General features: G+C 46.0%; 1 protein-coding gene across 6 annotated transcripts in view; it reads left to right on the top strand.

Annotated features, from left to right (window-relative positions):
• Positions 1 to 18,972, top strand: part of LOC132828694 (zinc finger protein 239-like) — a 54,144-nt gene extending 35,172 nt beyond the window's left edge. For all 6 annotated transcript variants that reach the window (XM_060845777.1, XM_060845774.1, XM_060845776.1 and 3 more), the window contains 2 exons: positions 10,689 to 10,980; positions 18,777 to 18,972. The gene's annotated coding sequence lies outside the window, so the exon portion shown is untranslated. The remainder of the gene's footprint in view (positions 1 to 10,688; positions 10,981 to 18,776) is intronic.
• Positions 18,973 to 23,910: the final 4,938 nt, after the last annotated feature.

Below are 23,910 nucleotides of genomic sequence, written 5' to 3'. Positions count from 1 at the left end.
TAGACACAGGGAGAATGTGCAAACTCCACACAGACATTGCCCATGGCTGGAAACGAACCCGGGAGCCTGGTGCTGTGAGGCAGCAGTGCTAACCACCGTGCCACCCCTAAGTGACATGCTCCAAAAATAGTGCGATGGTTTTTACATAGACCAATATTCTGTTCACAGTTAAAAGGGTGGGTTGGAAAATGGAAGGCCTTTAAAAATGAGATAATGACAGTTCAGAGACAATATGTTACTCTTAGTGCACAGTGCTAGGTCTGATAGGTGTAGGAAATGCTGGATGACTCCAGAAATTGAGGTAAAAATGTGTTGCTGGGAAAGCGCAGCAGGTCAGGCAGTATCCGAGGAACAGGAGAATCGACGTTTCGGGCATAAGCCCTTCATCACAGAAATTGAGGCTCTGGTGAAGGAAAAGAAGATGGAATGTGTCAGGTAAAGACAGTTGGGATCAAGTGAATTCCGAGAGGAATATAAGGACAGTAAGAGAGGGAAATCAGGAGGGCAAAAAGGAACATGAGATAGCTTTGGCAAATAGGGTTAAGGAGAAGCCAAAGACATTCCACAAATACACGAAGGGCAAAAGAGTAACGAGAGAAAGAACAGAGTGCCGTAAAGATCAACAAAGTGGTCTGTGTGTCAAACCCCAGGAGATGTATGAATATTTCATAGAATCCATACAGTGTGGAAACAGGCCCTTCAGCCCAACAAGTGCACACTGACCCTCTGAAGAGTAGCCTGCCCTGGACCCATTCCCCTACATTTCCCCCTGACTAATGCACCTAACCCATGCATCCCTGAACACTACGGGCCATTTAGCATGGCTAATTCACCTATTCTGCACATTTTTTGGACTGTGGGAGGAAACTGAAGCAAACCCACACAGACACAGGGAGAATGTGCAAACTCCACACATACAGTCGTCCAAGGCTGGGATTGAACCCTGGTCCCTGACACTGTGCGGCACCAATGCTAACCACTGAGCCACCATGTATTTCACCTTAGTATTTACTGTGGAGAAAGAAATCAAAGCCACAGATCCTGGGATAATAGATAGTGGTGTCTTGCAAAGTGTCCATGTTACAGAAGAAGAGGTGCTGGAGATCTTAAAATGCATAAAGGTATATAAAACCCCCTGGACCTGATCATGTGAATGCCAGAACGTTGTGGGAAGCTAGAGAAAAGATTGCTGGGCCCCTTTGCTGAGATACTTATTATTGACAGTCATGAGTGAGATGCTGGAAGACTGGAGGTTGGCTAATGTGGTGCCACTATTTAATAAAGGCAGTAAGGCAAACCCAGGGAACTATAGACTGATGAGCCTTACAAATATATTGCACAAGTGCTGGAAGGGTTTCTGAAGGACAGGATATGCCTGCATTTGGAAAGGCAAGGACTGGTTAGGGATAGTCAACACGTTTCTGTTGACAAAGAAGATTGAAGAAGGTGGTAATTGTTATGTATTCGGACTTCAGCAAAGCACGCGACAAGGTTCTGTATGATGGACTGGTCAGTAAGGTTAGTTCACGTGGAATCCAAGGGGAGCTGGCCAATTGGATGCAAAATTGGCTTGAAGGTAGATGACAGAAGGTGGTAGTAGAGAGTTGTTTTTCAGACTGGAGGCCTGTGACTAGCAGGGTCTGCCAAGGTTCAATGTTGGGCTGACTGCTTTTGGTCATTTATATAAATGATTTGGCTGTGACTATAGAAGGTACAGTTACTAAGTTTGCAGCTGACATCAAAATTGGTGGTGTAGTGGACAGCGAAGAAGGTTCTCTCAGAGCACCATGGGACCTTGATGACATGGACCAAGGCGTGGTTAATGGAGTTTAATTTAGATAAATACAAGGTGCTGCATTTTGGTAAGGCAAACCCGGGCAGGACCCTGGGGTGTATTGCTGAACAAAGAGACGTAGGGGTACAGATAAATAGATCCTTGAAAGTGAAGTCACAGGTAGACTCAGGCACTTGACAGGGTTGCCTTCATTGGTCAGTGCATTGATGATAGGAGTCGTGATGTCATGTTGCAACTATAGAGAACATTGCTAAGACCACTTTGGAATACTGCGTTCAATTCCTGTTATAGGAAAAATGTTGTTAAACTTGAAAGGTTGAGGGTGCAGAAAAGATTTACAAGGACGTTGCAGGGATTGGAGGATTTGAATTATAGGGAGAGGCTGAATAGGTTGGGGTTTTTTCCCCCCATGGAGTGTCAGAGGCTGAGGGATTGTTTCGAGGTTTATAAGATCATGAGGGACATGGATAGGCTGCATAGTCTTTTTCCTAGGCTAGGGGAGTCCAATATTAGTTTGCATAGATTTAAGGTGAGTGCAAAAAGAGACCCGAGGGGCAAATGTCGTCATGCAGAGGGTGGTGCATTTAGGGAACAAGATGCCAGAGGAGGTCGTGAAAATTGGTACAATTACAACATTTTAAAAGTCATCTGGCTGGGTATGTGAATAGATGGATATGGGCCAAATGGGACTAGATTGGTTTAGGATATCTGGTCTGCACAGACAAGTTGGACTGAAGGGCCTGTTTCTGTGTTGTACACCTTTATGACTTGGAGGTACCAGTGTTGGACTGGGGTGGACAAAGTTGAAAATCACACAACACCAAGTTATAGTCCAACAGGTTTATTTGGAAGCACTAGCTTTCGAGGCACTGCCTCTTTATGACTGTATGTACACTGACAATGCTCAACTCTACTTCACAACCATCTCTCTCTCTATATTCTTCCACTTTTCCTAGTTTATCAAATTACTTATCACATAACCAGTGCTAGAACTAAAAATTGACAAGATGAAATTCATTGGCTTCAGTCACCACAACACATTCTGATCCCTACTTACTGAATCCTTCAGACAGCAGATCAAAAGTAAAAGTATGGTAATAATACGATTTAGGGATCAAAAATGGTATTTACACGTGAGGCATGAAGCATAGCTGAGGCATTAAATGGGAATTTTGCAGTTGTCTTTACCAAAGATGTAGCTGCACCCCTAGACCATGGTGACCGAGGAGATAGCTCTGTCACTGGACTAGTTGAAAATAATCAAGAAGAAGTGTAGGATAGGATGGCGACATTTAAAGTCAACAAAGCACCGGGATTGGATGAAACGTGTCCAAGGATGTGAGAGAGGAATTGCAGAGGTACTGGCCTTTGGCTTTCTGTCTTTGCTGGACCCAGGAGAGTTGCTAGAAGACTTTAGAATTGCAGGCGTTTTGTCCTTGTCCAATAAAGGTTGTAAAGACAGGCCTAGCAATGACGGAACAGACAATTTAAGCTCAAGTAGTGGAGAAACCAGCAGATACAATTAATTGGAACCGAAATAGTAGTCACATGGGAAAAGGAGGGTTGCTGAGGAAGAACAGCATGGATTTCCAAAGGAGAAATTGCATTTGACTAATTTGCTGGAATTTTTCAAAAAAGTCACAATGACTGATGAGGCTAATGCCAATCCCAGAGTGTATAATGCCACTGAATAGACCGGTACGGGGAGCATCTCCATCCTTAGCACAGAAACAGACCCTTCAGTCCAACTCATCCAGAATTAATCCTAAATTAATCTAGTCTAATTTGTCAGCATTTGGCCCATATCCCTGCATACCCTTCCCATTCACATCCCCATCCAGATGGCTTTTAAGTGTTGTAATTGTACCAGCCTCCACTACTTCCTCTGGCAGATCATTCCAAACACACACCACCCTCTGTGTGAAAAAGTTGCCCCTTATGTCTTTTATATCTTTCCCCTCTCACCCTAAACCTATGCCCTCTAGTTCTGGACTCCCCCAGCACAGGGAAAGGACCTTGTGTATTTACCCAATCCATACCTCCTCATGGTTTTGGGAGAAAGTGAGGACTGCAGATGCTGGAGATCAGAGCTGAAAATGTGTTGCTGGAAAAGCGCAGCAGGTTAGGCAGCATCCAAGGAGCAAGCGCATCTATGTTTCGGGCATGAGCCCTTCTTCAGGAATGAGGACTTTCCTCATTCCTGAAGAAGGGCTCATGTCCGAAACGTCAATTCTCCTGCTCCTTGGATGCTGCCTGACCTGTTGTGCTTTTCCAGCAACACATTTTCACCCCTCATGGTTTTATAAACTTCTACAAGGTCACCCCTCAGCCTCCAACACGCCAACATCTCGGGGCGGCATGGTGGCTCAGTGGTTAGTACTGCTGCCTCACAAGCCAAGGGACCTGGATTTGAGTCCCACCTTGGGTGATTGTCTGTGTGGAGTTTGTACATTCTCCCTCTGTCTGTGTGGGTTTCTTCCCATAATCCAAAGATATCTTTGTGAGTGGGAAATTGTGTCCCACAAACGTGATTGAGTTTTTTGAAGAAGTAACAAAGAGGATTGGTGAGGGCAGAGTGGTAGATGTGATCTATATGGACTTCAGTAAGACACTCAACAAGGTTCCAGATGGGAGACTGGTTAGCAAGGTTAGATCTCATGGAATACAGGGAGAATTAGCCATTTGGATACAGAACTGGCTCAAAGATTGAAGACAGAGTGGTGGTGATGGGTTGTTTTTCAGACTGGAGGTCTGTGACCAGTGGAGTGCCACAATGATCGGTGCTGGGTCTACTATTTTTCATCATTTATATAAATGATTTGGATGTGAGCATAAGAGGAACAGTTAGTAAGTTTGCAGATGGGCGGTGTAGTGGACAGTGAAGAAGGTTACCTCAGATTACAACAGAATCTTGACCAGATGGGCCAATGGGCTGAGAAGTGACAGATGGAGTGTAATTTAGCTGCATTTTGGGAAAGCAAATCTTAGCAGGACTTACACACTTAATGGTAAGGTCCAAGGGAGTCTTGCTGAACAAAGAGACCTTGGAGTGCAGGTTCATAGCTCCTTGAAAGTGGAGTTGCAGATAGATAGGATAATGAAGAAGGCATTTGATATGCTCTTATATTGGTCAGCATATTGAGTACAGGAGTTGGGGGATCATATTTCAGCTGTACAGGACATTGGTTAGGCCACTGTTGGAATATTGTGTGCAATTCTGGTCTCCTTCCCATCCGAAAGATGTTGTGAAACTTGAAAGGGTTCAGAAAATATTTACAAGGATGTTGCCAGGGTTGGAGGATTCGAGCTACAGGGAGAGGCTGAACAGGCTGGGGCTGTTTTCCCTGGAGTGTCGGAGGCTGAGGGGAGACCTTATGGAGGTTTACAAAATCATGAGGGACTTGGATAGGGTAAATAGACAAAGTCTTTTTCCTGGGGTGGTGGTGTCCAGAACGAGAGGGCAGAGGTTGAGGGTGAGAGGAGAAAGATATAAAAGAGACCCAAGGGGCAACTCTTTCGTGCAGAGGGTGGTATGTCTACGGAATGAGCTGCCAGAGGAAGTGGTGGAGACTAGTACAATTGCAATAATTAAAAGGCATCTGGATGGGTATACGAATAGGAAGGCTTGGAGGGACATGAGCTGGGTGCTGGCAGGTGGGACTAGATTTGGGTTGGGATATCTGGTCGGCATGGACAAGTTGAACCGAAGGTTCTGTTTCTGTGCTGTACCTCTCCATGATTCTATGTGCTGGTCAGGTGATTTGGCTGTGGTAAATTGTCCATAGTGTTAGGTACGTTAGTTGAAGTATATACAGGTAGGGGAATGGGTCTGGGTAGGTTACTCTTCGGAAAATCAGTGAGGACTTGTTGGGCTGAAGGGCCTGTTTCCATACTGTAGGTAATCTAAATCTTTGTAATTTTTTTCTGAACCCTTTCAAGTTTCACAATACCCTTCCTATAGGAGGGAGACCAGAATTGCACGCAATATTCCAAAAGTGGCCTAATCAGTGTCCTGTACACCCACAACATGACCTCCCAACTCCTATCCTCAATGTAAAATTTCCATGTCACGCCTCAACTTCTTCTCCGCTATGAACAGACTTCTGAATAGACTTCTCAAATTTTACATTTCATGTTGATCTTGCTGTCTGTTCACTTTCTCTTCAGCTGCAATATTGTATTCTTTGCTCTGTTTTATTACCCTATTGCACTTTGTATGGTATAATCTGCGGCACCCAAAACCAAACTTTTCACTGTACCTCCGTACATTTGACAATAATAAATCGAATCAAATTAAATCAAAGACAGTAACGAGCGGGTTACACAAAGAAGAATCAGTGGTCGTGATCTATTTAGATTTTAAGAAGGCCTTTTAACAAGATACTACATTGGAGGCAGATACATAAGAATCCATGATGTAAAGAGCAACGTACTGCCACAGATAAAGGATTGGCTGTCTGGCAGTGGCAGAAGACAAACAGAGGACTTTCTGAAGATAGCAGCTAGGAACAAGTGGAGTTCTGCAGGGATTAGTGTTGGAATCACAATTTGATTTGGAGGAGCCAGTGTTGGACTGGGCTGGGCAGAGTTAAAAACTACACAACACCAGGTTATAGTCATAGAGTCCTAGAGATGTACAGCATGGAAACAGACCCTTCGCCCCAACCCGTCCATGTCGATCAGATATCCAACAGATTTATTCGGATCCAAAAGAGAAAATGCTGGAAAATCTCAGCAGGTCTAGCAGCATCTGGAAGGAGAGAAAAGAGCTGACGTTTCGAGTCTAACTGACCCTTTGTCAAAGCTGTTCGACTATAACCTGGTGTTGTGTGATTTTTAAACAACTATTCACTTTATATATGAACGATCTCGATGAGGAACTGAGGACATTGTTTCTAAGTTTGGATACAAGTGAGGCTGAAAATGTGTTGCTGGTCAAAGCACATCAGGCCAGGCAGCATCTCTATTCCTGAGATGCTGCCTAACCTGCTGTGCTTTGACCAGCAACACATTTTCAGCTGTGATCTCCAGCATCTGCAGACCTCATTTTTTACTTGGATACAAGTGAGGGTCAAACTCTTGTTGTGCAGCACAGAGGCTGCTCAAGGACCTGGGATAGACTGGTGGAAGACCAGCCCCGCCGTCAGGATCCTCCTTGTCCCGCCTCTCATTCACTCCCATTGGTTGCAGGACCAGCCTCTAGTCCCGCCCATCATTTACTCCCCATTGGTTGGAGGACCATGCGCGGCTCAAGTCCTCCAGTCCCGCCCCTCATTCATTCCCATTGGTGGTTGTAACAGCCACCCAAACTGAAGCTCAAGCCACGCCCATTTCCCCCCCCGGGTGAAGTGGTCCGCCGTCGCAGTGAGCATGCGCAGTGCCGCTGGGACCAGGGGCAGGTTTGCCATTGCCAATGCCAACGCTTGGAGCAGGTCTCATGCACCATGATGAGTGGAAAGGGTTTCTTAACGCCTAATGTCAGCCGCGAACCCCGGATAAAACTTCCAGGTCTTCCCCCCCCCACTCCACACCAGAGGGAACGACGGCCCAGGCTTCTCTGCCAGTGACAGGGAAAGCGGCTGCCATCTTTATTGGGGGCAGGGGAACAGCATGTACAGCGCCATCTTTGTAGGGGGCAGTGACTGGGAGGAGGTTGCAATGACTGCAGATGCTGGAAACCAGATTCTGGGTCAGTGGGGCTGGAAGAGCACAGCAGTTCAGGCAGCATCCGAGGTGCAGCAAAATCGACGTTACGGGCAAAAGCCCTTCATCAGGAAAACAGGCAGTGAGCTGGAAGCATGGAGAGATAAGCTAGAGGAGGGTGGGGGTGGGGAGAAGGTAACATAGAGTACAATAGGTGAGTGGGGGAGGGAATGGAGGTGATAGGTCAGGGAGGAGAGTGGAGTGGATAGGTGAAAAAGGAGATAGGCAGGTAGGACAGGTCATGGGGACAGTGCTGAGCTGGAAGTTTGGAACTAGGGGGAGGGGAAATGAGGAAACTGTTGAAGTCCACATTTGATGCCCTGGGGTTGAAGTGTCCTGAGGTGGAAGATGAGGCGTTCTTCCTCCAGGCGTCTGGCCCAGGACCTCCATGTCCTCGGCAGAGTGGGAGGGGGAGTTGAAATGTTGGGCCGCAGGGCGGTGTGGTTGATTGGTGCGGGTGTCCCAGAGATGTTCCCTAAAGCGCTCTGCTAGGAGTCGTCCAGTCTCCCCGATATAGAGGAGACCGCATCGGGAGCAACGGATACCATAAATGATATTGGTGGGTGTGCAGGTAAAACTTTGATGGATGTGGAAGGCTCCTTTAGGGCCTTGGATGGAGGTGAGGGAGGAGGTATGGGCACAGGTTTTACAGTTCCTGCGGTGGCAGGGGAAGGTGCTAGGATGGGAGGGTGGGTCGTCAGGGGGGCATGGACCTGACCAGGTAGTCACGGAACTTGTCCAACGAGTTGCATGAAACCTTCACACCCAGTGTCTGATCGATTAGGCTGAACAGTGCAATGAAGAAAGGGGAGCAAAGCTTGCTCCCCCTTTTCCCACTACGTCATGGAACATTAAAGTAAAACAAAGAACTGTGGTTGCTGGAAGTCAGGAACTGAACAATAAATTGCTGGAAAAATTCAGCAGGTCTGGCAGCATCTGTCGAGAGTTGATGTTTTGGATCCAGTGACTCATTCTTCAGAGTTGATGGTAACTAGCAGAGGGTATGGTGAAGGAGTGCATGGTGGCTCAGTGGTTAGCACACAGTCTCACATTGTCTGTGTGGGGTTTGCACATTCTCACTGTGTCTGCATGGGTTTCCCCTGGGTGCTCCAGTTTCCTCCCACAATCCAAAGATGTGCAGGTTAGGGTGAATTGGCCATGCTAAGTTGTCCATAGTGTTCAGGGATATGTAGGTTAGGTGCATTGGTCAGGGGTAAATATAGATAATAGGCTGGGTTACTGTTCAGTGGGTCAGTGTGGACTTGTTGGACCAAAGGGCCTGCTTCCACACTGTAGAGATTCTCTGAAACTAGGAGTTGGTGGGGAGGGAAAGGGGTATGTGATTGGTAGAGATGGAGCCTACCACTTCAATACACCACACCAAATGTTCGCTGGCTAAACATTTGAGTTGGGTCTGTTCAGTGCTCCAGTGAGGCTTTCCACTTGAGGGTAAAAAGTGAGGTCTGCAGATGCTGGAGATCAGAGCTGAAAATCTGTTGCTGGTTAAAGCGCAGCAGGTCAGGCAGCATCCAAGGAACAGGAAATTCAACGTTTCAGGCAAAAGCCCTTCTTCAGGAATGAGGAAAGTATGTCCAGCAGGCTAAGATAAAAGGTAGGGAGGAGGGACTTGGGGGAGGGGCGATGGAGATGTGATAGGTGGAAGGAGGTCAAGGTGAGGGTGATAGGCCGGAGTCGGGTGGGGGCGGAGAGGTCAGGAAGAAGATTGCAGGTTAGGAGGGCGGTGCTGAGTTCGAGGGAATTGACTGAGACAAGGTGGGGGGAGGGGAACTGAGGAAACTGGAGAAATCTGAGTTCATCCCTTGTGGTTGGAGGGTTCCCAGGTGGAAGATGAGGCGCTCCTCCTCCAGCCGTCGTGTTGTTATGTTCTGGCGATGGAGGAGTCCAAGGACCTGCATGTCCTCGGTGGAGTGGGAGGGGGAGTTAAAGTGTTGAGGACCCTGCAACTTTCAGGATTCCATATCAAGTCCAATAATGTTTGGGCCTAGGCACCTCCTTCAATGTCCTTTACCCACCCCCACACCTCAAAATGTGTCATCATCACATGTGCAGCTTTCAGCATAGCCAACCTAATTTTACCTGCTAATGGTTCCAATTATTAGCTTTTCAGTCTTCCATGGCTTATCATTGTCTGTCCCTTTGTCTGCTAACTGTCTTTCTGTCCCTCTGGGCAATGTCTCTACCTACTGTGTACTCCTCTCTCTCCTGTCTTCAGTGTAATATGCCACATTTTCCTAGCTACCATCAGTTCTGAAGAAGAGTCACTGAACTCAAAATGCGAACTGCTTTCTCTCCACAGATGCTGCCAGACCTGCGGAGATTTTTCCAGCAATTTTTTGTTCTTAGTTTCTGCATAAAAATCGCTTTTCCTTTTAGATACTGCCAATTGTCTTAAATTTAGGTACTGCTGTAGAACAGAGGGACCTAGGGGTCAAGTACATAATTCTTTTGAAGTCTGCATCACATATAGACAGGGTGGTGACAAAGGTGTATGGCATGCTGACCATTTTCTGCTCTGTCCTTTGAGTATTGGGAGTTGGGACGTCCTGTTGAGGTTGTTCAGGATACTGGTGAGGAATTCTGTGTCCTGTTGTAAACACCCACTTATAGGAAGGATATTATTAACCTGGGGAGGATTCAGAAGGGACTTACCAGGTATGGAAGGTTTCAGTTACTGAGAAAAACTAGGACTTTTTTTTTTCACTGCAGCAGAGGAGGTTGAGAGGTGACCTTGAAGAAGTTTATAAAATAATGAGAAGTATAGAGTTGATGGTAGTTGTCTTTTCCCTAGGATGGGGCACATGTTTAAGGTGAGAGGAGAGAGATTTTAAAAAAGACATATGGGGCAGTTTTAGTTTACACAACGGGTGATTCATATGTGGAATGAACTTCCAGAGGATATGGGTACAATTGCAATGTTTAAAGACATTTTGGATAAGTAGATGAATAAGGAAATGCTTTGGAAGGTTATAGACCAGGAGCGGGCAGGTGGAACTAGTTTAGTTTGGGATTATGTTCAGTGTGGACTGGTTGGACGGGAGGGTTGGTTTCCATGCTGTATAAACCTATAACTCTCTATATCCTGAATCATAACTCGGAGCGCGAGAAAAGTCTTTCTTTTCTGAACTTCTGACCTGACTGAAAATAATGCATTTTCTAAACTCCAATCCAGGATATTACAACAGGATTCGCAAATGAGAAACTCGAACAAAGCTGCATATCAAGAATCTGACAGAAACCCTTGATTTTAAAAACGTGTTGCTGGAAAAGCGCAGCAGGTCAGGCAGCATCAAAGGAGCAGGGGAATCAACGTTTCGGGCATAAAGCCCATCTTCAGGAATGACCTGACCTGCTGCGTTTTTCCAGCAACACATTTTTAAGCTCTGATCTTCAGCATCTGCAGTCCTCACTTTCTCCTAGAAGCCCTTGGTTTGCCAGGGCCTGGATGTTATCAGCCTTGGAATGTAAGTATTGAGTTCGAGTTGATTATCATAGAATCATATAGCATGGAAACAGACCCTTTGGTCTAACCCGTCCACACTGACCAGCCATCCCAATCTGATGTAATACCATTTGCCTGCATTTAGCCCATGTCTCTCTGTAAGCATCCATTTGCTGTAGGAACAGCCCATTGAGTCTGTCCAACATACAACGCGATCACGGCTGATTTTATAAACCTCAACTCTACTTTCCTGCCTCTTCTATATACTCTCTTACTGAGTAAAAATCTTCTCTCTCAACTTGAACGCACATAACAATCCAGACTCGACAGCTGTCTGTGGTAAAGGATATCACAGATTCACTGCCTTCTGATAGAACAAATTCCTGCTCTTTACTGTCTCAAAGGGCCACCCCTTATTCTGTCCACAAAGAGAAACAGCCATTCCACATTAACCTTGTCAAGTCCCCTAAGAATCTTGTCTGTTTCAATAAGGTCACCTCTCATTCTTCGAACCCACTAAGCTTCTCTTCCTAAGACAGCCCCTCTCTGCATGTGATCAGCCAAGTGAACCTCAGTAAGGGGTGGCACGGTGGCTCAGTGGTTAGCACTGCTGCCTCACAGAGTCAGGGACTCTGGTTCGATTCCAGCCTTCGGCCCACTGTGTGGAGTTTGCACATTCTCCCCGTGTCTGTGTGGGTTTCCTCCGGGTGCTCCGGTTTCCTCCCACAGTCCAAAGATGTGCAGGTTAGGATGGATTGGCTGTGGGAAATTGCCCCTAGTTTTGGTGCATTAGTCAGAGGGAAATGGGTCTGGGTGGGTTACTCTTCGGCGGGTCAGTGTGGACATGTTGGGCTGAAGGGCCTGTTTCCATATTGTAGGGAATCTAATCTTAAGAAAAAAACCTTCTCTAGACTGTTTGCCATGCCAGAATATTTTTCCTTCAGTAAGGGGTCAGACCAAAATTGTTCACAGTACTTTGGTTGTTAACTAACAAGTGCCTCACATAGTTTTAGTAAGAATTCCCTGTTTTTGTGTACACTATTCCCATTGAAATAACATCTAGCATTCCACCTGTAACCTGTGCCCACACCACCTCCCTCACCTCCATCCAAGGCCCTAAAGGAGCCTTCCACATCCATCAAAGTTTTACCTGCACATCCACTAACATCATTTATTGTATCTGTTGCTCCCGATGTGGTCTCCTCTACATTGGAGACTGGATGCCTCCTAGCAGAGTGCTTTAGGGAACATCTCCGAGACACCCGCACCAATCAACCACACCGCCCTGTGGCCCAACATTTCAACTCCCCCCTCCCACTCTGCCGAGGTCATGGAGATCCTGGGCCTCCTTCACCGCCGCTCCCTCACCACCAGACGCCTGGAGGAAGAACGCCTCATCTTCCGCCTCGGAACACTTCAACCCCAGGGCGTCGATGTGGACTTCAGCAGTTTCCTCATTTTCCCCTTCCCCCACCTCATCCTAGCTTCAAACTTCCAGCTCAGCAATGTCCCCATGACTTGTCCGGACTTGTCCGACCTGCCTAGCTCCTTTTCCACCTATCCACTCCACCCTTTCCTCCCTGACCTATCACCTTCATCCCCTCCCCCACTCACCCATTGTACTCTATGCTACTATCTCCACCCCCACCCTCCCCAAGCTTATCTCTCCACGCTTCAGGCTCACTGCCTTTATTCCTGATGAAGGGCTTTTGCCCGAAACGTCGATTTCGCTGCTCGTTGGATGCTGCCTGAACTGCTGTGCTCTTCCAGCACCACTGATCCAGAATCTGGTTTCCAGCATCTGCAGTCATTGTTTTTACCTTCCCTAATACCTGCTGAACGTAGATGCTACAGGCACAGGGACGCAAATCCTTATGTGCTCTTGCTATCGAAACTATAGCTTTTCAATAATATTCAGCTCCTCTATCCTTCCTGGCAAAGTGCATAACCAATCCCTTTCCTGGAAATCTCCTTTCCCACTGAGATATACCTAAGCTGTGAGCCATGAACTATTTTCATAAAACGTTTGCTGTTTTTTCTCAACCATCTTTGCTGCTAAACTCCTCCTGCTTTGGGACCCTCCAACCACACGGGATCAATGTTGATTTCACCAGTTTTGTCATCTCTTCTTCTCCCCCCCCCCCCCCCACCCCCCACCTCCGCAAACCTTATCCCTGATCCAACCCTCCAACTCGGCATCGCGCCCTCTTGAACTGTCCTACCTACCCATTTTCCTTCCCACCTATCTGCTCCACCCTCCTCTCGGACCTATCACCATCATACACCTTTCCCCACCTCCACCTACCTATCGCTTTCCCAGCTACCTTCCTCCCAGCTCCACCCCCTCCCATTTATCTCTCTACCCCCCCTTGGCTCACAAGCCTCATTCCTGATTGAAGGGCTTATTCCCAAAACGTTGATTCTCCTGCTCCTCGGATGCTGCCTGTGCTTCTCCAGCACCACACTCTAAACTCCTTACCCTGTCTATTCCAGCGATCACCACCCTTATTCCTTTGTTTAACCCTTATTTAAGTTTAGTAAAGTTGTTTCAGACCTAGCTTCCTCCCTCTCAGATTGAGTGCCAGCGATTACCATGTTATGTTCACATTGTACCCCTCAAATCTCTCCTTCCAGTTGCTGACCTTGCCCATGACCTTAAATTGGTCCTGCAATCCTTTCAAGGTCAGCTAATGAGAACCACTTTCATCTGACCTGTCTCATTAATGCCTCTGTCAAATCTTCCCTCAATCTCCTTTGCCACTGGGAACAATCCCAGTGTTTGCCAATTCCTGACTCCCCAAAGCCTATCCACTATCTACAAGGCAGAATTCGCTCCCTTCACCACTGATGTGCAGTGCCAATAATGTGTACCATCTACAAAATGCACTGTGTTAACTCACCCAGACACGTTACACAGCAACTCCCAAACATCTGCTGCTCGGACGCACACGCTGCAAATACTTGGGAACCGCCACCTGCAAGTAACCACCTGAGCCAGATGTCATCTCGGAAAGATGTTGCTTTCCTTCAGCTGTTGCCGAGTCGGAATCCTGCAGGTCCTTCCCAGTGGCACTGTGCAGATCTCCACCGCACAGGGACTGCAGCAGTTCACCACCACCACCACCTTCTCAAGGGCAAGTGATGCCCACATCCCATGAACACATAATGAAAGAAAGTTAACCTTAACAAATAAAAAATTCCTCTTTCCCTCAAAACATTCCGGTAGGTGGTCTCTGTCCCTCTGCTCCCATCCTTCGCAACATGTGGCTGGTCTCTGGGTTTGTATGGACCCAGACTCTCCGTGTTCCTGTCTGTGATGTCTTCATGTAGTGACAGTTGCACAGTGACATTCACCCGCTCCCCGGTAGATTTTCGCAATTGTGAAATTTTTTTTCCCCCCCTCTCTCTCTCCCGCGCTCCTGGCTTCGTTGCAGCAGTACTGGAAGCATTCATCTCCGGGTTTCGAATTTCTCATGCCGCGGCTGTGCTCTCTGTGGGAGGTAGCCTGCCTCCGGGGCTGGTGTAGCCGCTGGACTGTGGATCGGATTCTGTTCTCGAATCAAGGGCCATCGTCCGACAATGAGCCCAAACTGTTCGGTGGGGGGGGGGCGATGTCAGCAAGCACCTCTGCACACAAGTGGCAGGAGATCTTTGGGAAACTTTTCAGCACCCACTGCAGTTTGTGGAATCAGTTGTTAATTTTTAAATGGGACATGGAGCTAGGCCACAGATCAGCCATGATCTCTCTCTCTCCTGAGGGGCTGAAAGGCATATTCCTGTTGCCTGGAGTCAATCCATTGCTGCATTTCAGCTGTGCCCTCCCTGATCACATCTCTGACGCTGTTCCACTTCTTCCTCTGCCAAGGCATTCCCAGGTTTTGTATTTCTGTTACTTCTGCTAATTTCTGGTAAGAGTCATAGAGACGTACAACATGGAAACCTACCCCTTCGGTCCAACCTGTCCATGCCGACCAGATATGCCAACCCAATTTCGTCCCATCTGCCGGCACTTGGCCATATCCCTCCAAACCCTTCCTATTCATATACCCATCCAAATGCCTCTTAAATGTTGCAGTTGTACCAGCCTCCACCACTTCCTCTGGCAGCTCATTCCATACACGCATCACCCTCTGTGTGAAAAAGTTGCCCCTTGGGACCATTTTATATCTTTCCCCTCTCACCCTAAACCTATGCCCTCTAGTTCCGGACTCCCCCACCCCATCCCTCATGATTTTACAAACCTCTGAGGTCACCCCCTCAGCCTTGGACACTGCAGGGAAAACGGCCCCAGCCTATTCAGCCTCTCCCTGCAGCTCAAACCCTCCTAGTAAAAAGTGAGGTCTGCAGATGCTGGAGATCGGAGCTGAAAATGTGTTGCTGGTTAAAGCGCAGCAGGTCAGGCAGCATCCAAGGAACAGGAAATTCGACGTTTCAGGCATAAGCTTTCCTGATGAAGGGCTTATGCCCGAAACGTCGAATTTCCTGTTCCTTGGATGCTGCCTGACCTGCTGCGCTTTAACCAGCAACACACTTTCAGCTCGTGACTGAGTAAATCCTGAGTACATTTTCAGCTCAAACCCTCCAACCCTGACAACATTCTCATAAATCTTTCTGAACCCTTTTGCGTTTCACAACATCCTTCCGATAGGAAGGAGACCACAACTGCACGCAATATTCCAAATCAACTTGCGATTCCCAACACTCCGACACGAAGTGCCGGTGACTTACCAGTTTTCTCTTTCTGTTTTTCCCTGGTCGGGGATTGCGTTCTGTGTGCTGTACTCAGTTTCCCTTCCACTTCTGAACTTACATTGACAATCAGATTCTGAGGGGGCTTGGCAGTGTGTAGATGGCGAAAGGGTGTTTCTACAATTGGAATCTTGAACTCAGGAACGTCCAGGGTAAATAGACATTTATTTGAAACTTAAATATGAAGCGTCTTTTTTTTCTCTCTCTCCATAAAGGATAGTGCGTGTCTGAAATTCTGTGTTTGGACCATATGACACGAATTTACAGCAAAAGATTATAGTGTGATGCAACTGAAATGATATATTGAACAAACCTTGAGGTTTGTTCAATATATCATTTCAGTTGCATCACACTATAATCTTTTGCTATAAATTCTGTGTCATATGGTGCTGCTCCACAACCACCTGTTGAAGGAGCAGCGCTCCGAAAGCTCCAAATAAACCTCCAAGTCATAGAGATGTACAGCATGGAAACAGACCCTTCGGTCCAACCTGTCCATGCCGACCAGATATCCCAACCCAATCTAGTCCCACCTGCCAGCACCCGGCCCATATCCCTCCAAACCCTTCCTATTCATATACCCATCCAGATGCCTCTTAAATGTTGTAATCGTACCAGCCTCCACCACTTCCTCTGGCAGCTCATTCCATACACGTACCACCCTCTGCGTGTGAAAAAGTTGCCCCTTAGGTCTCCTTTATATCTTTCCCCTCTCACCCTAAACCTATGCCCTCTAGTTCTGGACTCCCCGACCCCAGGGAAAAGACTTTGTCTACTTACCCTATCCATGCCCCTCATGATTTTGTAAACCTCTATAAGGTCACTCCTCAGCCTCCAGGGAAAACAGCCCCAGCCTGTTCAGCCTCTCCCTGTAGCTCAGATCCTCCAACCCTGGCAACATCCTTGTAAATCTTTTCTGGACCCTTTCAAGTTTCACAACATCTTTCCGATAGGAAGGAGACCAGAATTGCACGCAATATTCCAACAATTGCCTAACCAATGTCCTATACAGCCGCAATATGACCTCCCAACTCCTGTACTCAATACTCTGACCAATTATGGAAAGCATACTAAACACCTTCTTCACTATCCTATCTACCTGTGACTCCACTTTCAAGGAGCTACGAACCTGCACTCCAACGTCTCTTTATTTAGCAACACTCCCTAGGACCTTACCATTAAGTGTAGAAGTCCTGCTAAGATTTGCTTTCCCAAAATGCAGCACCTCGCATTTATCTAAATTAAACCCCATCTGCCACTTCTCAGCCCATTGGCCCATCTGGTCCAGATCCTGTTGTAATCTGAGGTAACCCTCTTTGCTGTCCACTACACCTCCAATTTTGGTGTCATCTGAAAACTTACTAACTGTACCTCTTATGCTTGCATCCAAATCATATATGTAAATGACAAAAAGTAGAGGACCCAGCACTGATCATTGTGGCACTCAACTGGTCACAGGCCTCCAGTCTGAAAAGCAACCCTCCACTATCACCCTCTGTCTTCTACCTTTGAGCCAGTTCTGTATCCAATTGGCTAGTTCTCCCTTTGTTCCATGCGATCTAACCTTGTTAATCAGTCTCCCATGGGAAACCTTGTTGAACACCTTACTGAAGTCCGTATAGATCACATCTACCGCCCTACCCTCATCAATCCTCTTCAAAAAACTCAATCAAGTTTGTGAGACATGATTTCCCACGCACAAAGCCATGTTGACTATCCCTAATCAGTCCTTGCCTTTCCAAATACATGTACATCCCGTCCCTCAGGATTCCCTCCAACAACTGAGGTCAGGCTCACCGGTCTATAGTTCCCTGGTTTGTCCTTACCACCCTTCTTAAACAGTAGCACCATGTTTGCCAACCTCCAGTCTTCTGGCACCTCACCTGTGACTATCGGTGATACAAATATCTCAGCAAGAGGCCCACAATCACTTCTCTAGCTTCCCACAGAGTTCTAGGGTACACCTGATCAGGTCCTGGGGATTTATGCACCTTTAACTGAAAGACATCCAGCACTCCCTCCTCTGTAATCTGGACATTTTGCAAGATGTCACCATATATTTCCCTACAGTCTATATCTTCCATATCCTTTTCCACAGTAAATACTGATGCAAAATATTAATTTAGTATCTTCCCCATTTTCTGTGGCTCCACACAAAGGCCGCCTTGCTGATCTTTGAGGTGCCCTATGCTCTCCCTAGTTACCCTTTTGTTCTTAATATATTTGTAAAAACCCTTTGGATTCTCCTTAACTCTATTTGCCAAAGCTATCTCATGTTCCCTTTATGTCCTCCTGATTTCCCTCTTAGGTATACTCCTACTGCCTTTATACCCTTCTAAGGATTCCCTCGATCTATCCTGTCCATACCTGACATATGCTTCCTTCATTTTCTTAACCAAACCCTCAATTTCTTTAGTCATCTAGCATTCCCTATACCTACCAGCCTTTCCTTTCACCCTGACAGGAATATACTTTCTCTGGATTATCGTTATCTCATTTCTGAAGGCTTCCCATTTTCCAGCCGTCCCTTTACCTGCGAACATCTGCCCCCAATCAGCTTTTGAAAGTTCTTGCCTAATACCATCAAAATTGGCCTTTCTCCAATTTAGAACTTCAACTTTTAGATCTGGTCTATATTTTCCATCACTATTTTAAAACTAATAGAATTATGGTCGCTGGCCCCTAAGTGCTCCCCCACTGACAACTCAGTCACCTGCCCTGCCTTATTTCCCAAGAGGAGGTCAAGTTTTGCACCTTCTCTAGTAGGTACATCCACATACTGAATCAGAAAATTGTCTTGTACACACTTAAGAAATTCCTCTCCATCTAAACCTTTACCACTATGGCAGTCCAACATGGATGCAGAATTGATCGAGGGACAGTAAACAAAGAGTAGTGTTTAATGGGTGTGTTTTGTTTCAGCTGGTGCAAGGTTTGTAGTTGAGTTCCTAAGAGGTTGGCATTGGCAGTTACTTGTACTTTTCCTGTTATTATCTTGTCTTGAGATGGTTTAAAACCAACTTTTGCATGTACCGATAATGATTTGGTGACTGTGCTTTTAAAACACAGCCTAATAAAGACAGCTGCTACAACCATGTGACGGGACAAAGCAGTCGCCTTCCAGAAACCTGTTCGGAAGTCTAAGTGGGCTGCAGAATCATGTACTTCCTGATGAGACTGGAGAATTAAAATATTATGTTATCAATTGCTATAGAGACAGGATTCAAATGAGTGTAAGTTGCCCCTATCCTGTGAAAAGATATAAATTTCCTCATGTAATCTTTGAGATGGGCCTTGGGCAGTTTTTTTTTTGTATTTTTAAATCTGCAATGCAAGCGTCCTGTCTTGAGGGAAATGTTCACTCCAATGTCAGCCAAGGAGATTTGGTCACATAACTCCCATCACTGGGAGCTCATGGTTTGGAGGTGCCAGTGTTGAACTGGGGTGGACAAAGTCTTTTTTTTAAAAAATCGCACAACACCAGGTTATAGTCCAGGCAGGTTTGTTTGGAAGTGAACCTGTTGGTACTGTAACCTGGTGTTTATGCGATTTTTAAATGTTTGGAGCTCAGTTGTTTTGAAATATTTGTCAGTCACAGAGTCAATGTTACTTTATACACCATCTACTGACCATCTCCGAACCCCTAATTCCAGGCCAAAACGTGAAACCTGTCCTGTAAAAGGCAGTCAGAAACCATGTGTTTATGTTCTCTGCATGTTATCAGGTTTCTTTTATCAAGACAGCAGAATAGAAATGAAATGTCAGCAATATTCTTCCACCTCTGAAGGGATTTCAGATAGGAAACATCCATAATTTCTAAACTGCCAGCCAGACAATGAATGAGACCCCTGCAAAGGAATTCCAGGCTGCTAACGCCAGTTTTGGACTCCATCTTAAATGCAAAGACTTTGGTAAATTGGTACCCCATGGCTGTTTTACAACTTTGGGTTACTGCTAACTGAATAATCTGTTTCATTTCATTTGTATCTCTCCTTGCATACTTGTGTGTCTTCCCTTCCAAAGCATTTCCCCCACCCCACCCCCACATCGAATAGTGTTGCATTAAACTTCCGTCTGCTGTGATGTTAGTGCCGTCCTTGCAAAGTCAAGCAAAAGGAGTACAAAAATACGCCGAGGCTATTTAAAACAGGGGGGGGGGGGGAGAGAAAATCTGTTTCCGGACAGGTTGTGAAAATATGGAGGGAGATTAGTTTTTAAAACTTGCAATCCATCTGTGACACCTGCAAATGTAGCTTTTTTTTCAGAAGTCATCATAAGACATAGCAGAACGGCGCGGTGGCACAGTGGTTAGCACTGCTCCCTCACAGCGCCAGAGACCCAGGTTCAATTCCCGCTTTCAGGCGACTGACTGTGTGGAGTTTGCACATTCTCTCCGTGTCAGTGTGGCTTTCCTCCGGGTGCTCCGGTTTCTTCCCACAGTCCAAAGATGTGCAGATTAGATGAATTGGCCGTGCTAAATTGCCCATAGTGTTAGGTGAAGGGGTAAATGTAGAGGAATGGGTCTGGGTGGGTTGCACTGCGGCGGGTCGGTATGGACTTGTTGGGCCGAAAGGCCTGTTTCCACACTGTAAGTAATCTAATCTAAATTAGACCATTCAACCCATCGAATCCACTCTGCCCTTCAAAAAGGGCTGATATGTTCCTCAACCCCATTCTCTCTGTAACCCTTGATCCCCTATCTATCTCAGTCTTAAATATACTCAATGACCTGGCCTCCGCAGCTTTCTGTGGCAGTGAATTCCAGATTCTCTCACTCTGGCTGAAGAAGTTTCTCCTTATTTCTGTTCAAAAAGGTTTTCCCTTTACTCCAAAACACGCTCCAGGGCCAGTACATCCCTCCTGAGATATGGAGCCCAAAACTGCGCACAATACTCCAAATGTGGTCTGACTAGAAAAATTGTCAGTCTGGGAATAGAACATTTCTTGGTTTGACTTTGCTGAACACCTAGCCAGCTGCAACCCAGGCATCTGCCTGATCATGTGGGAAAATGTGAATTCTTTAAGGCAGAGTCAAAGAGTGTGGTGCTGGAAAAGCACAGCTGGGCAGGCAGCATCGAGGAGCAGGAGAGTCGGCGTTTTGAGCATAAGCGCTTCCTGATGAAGAGCTTCTGCTCGCAATGTCGACTCTCCTGCTCGTTGGGTGCTGCCTGGCCGGCTGTGCTTTTTCCAGCAACACACTCTTCAACTCCAATCTCCTGCATCCACAGTCCTCACTTTCTCCTCATTGTTTAAGGCAGTCTAATATTTACTTGGAGGTAGTTTTTCAAGGGCCCCTTGAATTAATTACCCTTCAATTAATTACAGTAATATGAAGAAAAATCAAATGAAATTACGACCTCTTCATAAAACACTATGATTTGTGTTGTATTTCATGGGAAGAAAGACTACTGCCTAAATAGTGAATTTCAGAAGCTTTCTGATTGAAGAATCATCTTTGAAATTTAATTTTCTGGCCAGAGTGGATGTCCAAATATTATTTTAACATATGGATGAATCTTTTAATTCTGGACTGATGCAATTCACTCATCTTAAAAGCTTGTGTGCAGCGACAATACCAGAGGAACTGCCTGTAACATCAAGGCTACATTTAACTGAATGCAGTATCCGGTCAGTCACCTCAGCTCAGGAATTCTCAGCCCTTTTGTCCACATTTGGACTAAGGGTATCACGAAGGCAGGAGCTGACTGGCCTTGGTGGATGAGGTTTGTGGGGATTAGGATGAAAACACTCCACTTGTGAAGAGTGCTGTCTAACACAGAGGAAGATCCTTATGGGTGCTCGAGTTCAATCACTGCAGGAGTTCCTCAGGATTGTGCCTTTGGTCCAACCAACTGCAGTTGACTCAGCAATGCCTTTCCCTCGGTCATTATATCCCCCCATGATTGTACAATATTCAGCACCAGAAGTAGTCCGTATCCACGTGAAGCTAAATGAGACGCAATTCAATCTTGACTGAAAACTGGCAAGTGGTATTCTTCCACACCATGGCCAGGCAATAACCATCTCCAGAAAACAAGATAGGAGGTAGGAACACAAATTGGCCACTCAGCCATTCAAGCCTGGTAGAAGGGGAGGATTTATACACTCAGCAACTTTCACCTGAGAAACGAAATATTTGGCTGTTTTTGATTTTCTATCCCGAGTGACAGTAGGAAGTTTGGAAACTTCTTTGACAGATGGTTGGAATAAACATTACAACAGGAGTAGGCACAGGCCATTCATCCCCTCAAGCCTCTCCAGCTAGTTTGAGAGATCATGGCTAATCTGCCCCAGGCCTCTACTGCCTTTTGTGACAGCTCCTCATTGCTTCATCAGCCTGATATTTCAAAAATCTATATACATCCTCTTTAATTACTTTCAGTAATGTAGCCTCTCTAGTTCTGTGGGGTAGAGAATTCAGTATCCTCAGGAAAATTTCCTTCCCTTCTCAGTTTTAGGTGAGAGTCCCTTTATTCTGTGGAAGTGTATCCATGTTTCACAGATCCCCGTGAGTGGGATTATCTCAACATCTATCCTGTCAACCCCCACCTCTTAGAAACTTGTATGCTTCAATAAGAATAGCCCATTGTTGTAAACGCTAATCAATAAAAGCCTAGAAAATGCTAGAGAAACTCAACAAGTGTGAAAGCATCTTAAGAGATTAAAGAGTTAGTCTTTTGAATCTGGTAGGACATTTCTTTAGCCATTCTCTATAAGTCAGCCCCTTCATCCTCGGAACCATCCCAGCTTTTGAACTATTTCTAATGCCAGTATATCACTTTTTTAAATAACTGTACACAGTCCTGCAGGTGTAATCTCAGCAACACCTTGTACAGTTGAAGGAAAATGTTTCTATTTTTAAACTCACATCAACTAGCCAAATTTTATTTGCCTTCTTAATTACTTGCTGCACCCGCATGATCATTTGTTCTGCGTTTCATACATAAGACCCCTCCATGTGCTCTTCTTTTGGAGTTTCCATATAAATAACAGCCTGCCTTTTGCTTCTTCCTGCTACTGAGCATGACCATACACTTTGCTGCACGAAAATGCATCTGCCATGTTTTTGCCCACCAATGTTTATACCTTTGCAGATTGCTCATGTCCTCATCACAGTACGGGGACAGGAGAATTAACACACAACAAACTGTATTCAGCTCTTCTGAATTTCTGACAGTGATGGACTTTGGAAGCTCCATTGTAGAGGCTGAGATGGGGTGGATTTATGTACAGCGAACTCTACTGAATTTCTGTCCCGGACTGAGACGGATTACCTGTTGGAAATACCTTTTTATTGGAGGTTAGGGGAAACGTTTTCAGGCAGAAACCTCAAACCGAACATCACCATCCTGACTTGGAACTCTATCGACCGTTCCTTCATTGTCACTAGGTGAAATCCTGGAACTCCCAAACTTAACAGCACGGTAGGAGTCCCGATATTTAGTGATGGTCACTAAATGCCAGTCTCGCTGGTGTCACCCACGTCCTGTGAAAGCTTGAGAAAAACAAATCTGCATTCCAAACAGAACAGTTGGCACATAATTTACTTGCCTCTATTTGTCGAAGCATTGAATACAAGAGCAGGGAGGTTATGGTGGAGCTGTATATGACATAACTCAGGCCACAGCTGGTGTACTGTGTGCGGTTCTGGTCACTGCATCGTCGAAGGATTGTGACTACTCTGGAGAGGGTACAAAGGAGACTCACCGGAATGTTCCGAGGATGGAGAAGCTTAACTGTTAAGAGAGGCAGAGTACATTCCGGTGTTCTCTTTGAAGGAGAAGAGGTTGAGGGAGGACCTGATTGAGATCTACAAAATTATGAGAGGCAGACGTAGGAATGAGAGGAAGAACTTTTCCTCATTAATTACAGGATAAATAACAAGGGAGCATCGATGTAAGAGACAGGGCAGTAGCATTAGAGGGAATTTAAGAATAAATTGTTTCGGCCAGAGTGGTAGGTATCTGCGTAGAGACGGGAACCATCACAAGAAGTTAGAAATATTTTGATGAATGACCACAGATCAAGTGCTGGCCGAAGCGATTAGAATAGACAGGTAGTTGATGACTGACTCAGACACAATGACCCAAAGGGTCTCTTCCTGTGCTGTATCACTCGATGACTCTCTTGAATCCTTCACATCCCTCTTAAAGACAGGCCCCCAGAACCAGCCACCATGTTCCTGCTGAGACCAAACGGCAGG

The sequence above is a fragment of the Hemiscyllium ocellatum genome, chromosome 27 (assembly GCF_020745735.1).
Source record: "Hemiscyllium ocellatum isolate sHemOce1 chromosome 27, sHemOce1.pat.X.cur, whole genome shotgun sequence".
NCBI lineage: Eukaryota > Metazoa > Chordata > Chondrichthyes > Orectolobiformes > Hemiscylliidae > Hemiscyllium > Hemiscyllium ocellatum.
The sequence above is the reverse complement of the archived record's forward strand: the minus strand, read 5'-3'. Positions and strand labels throughout refer to the sequence as shown.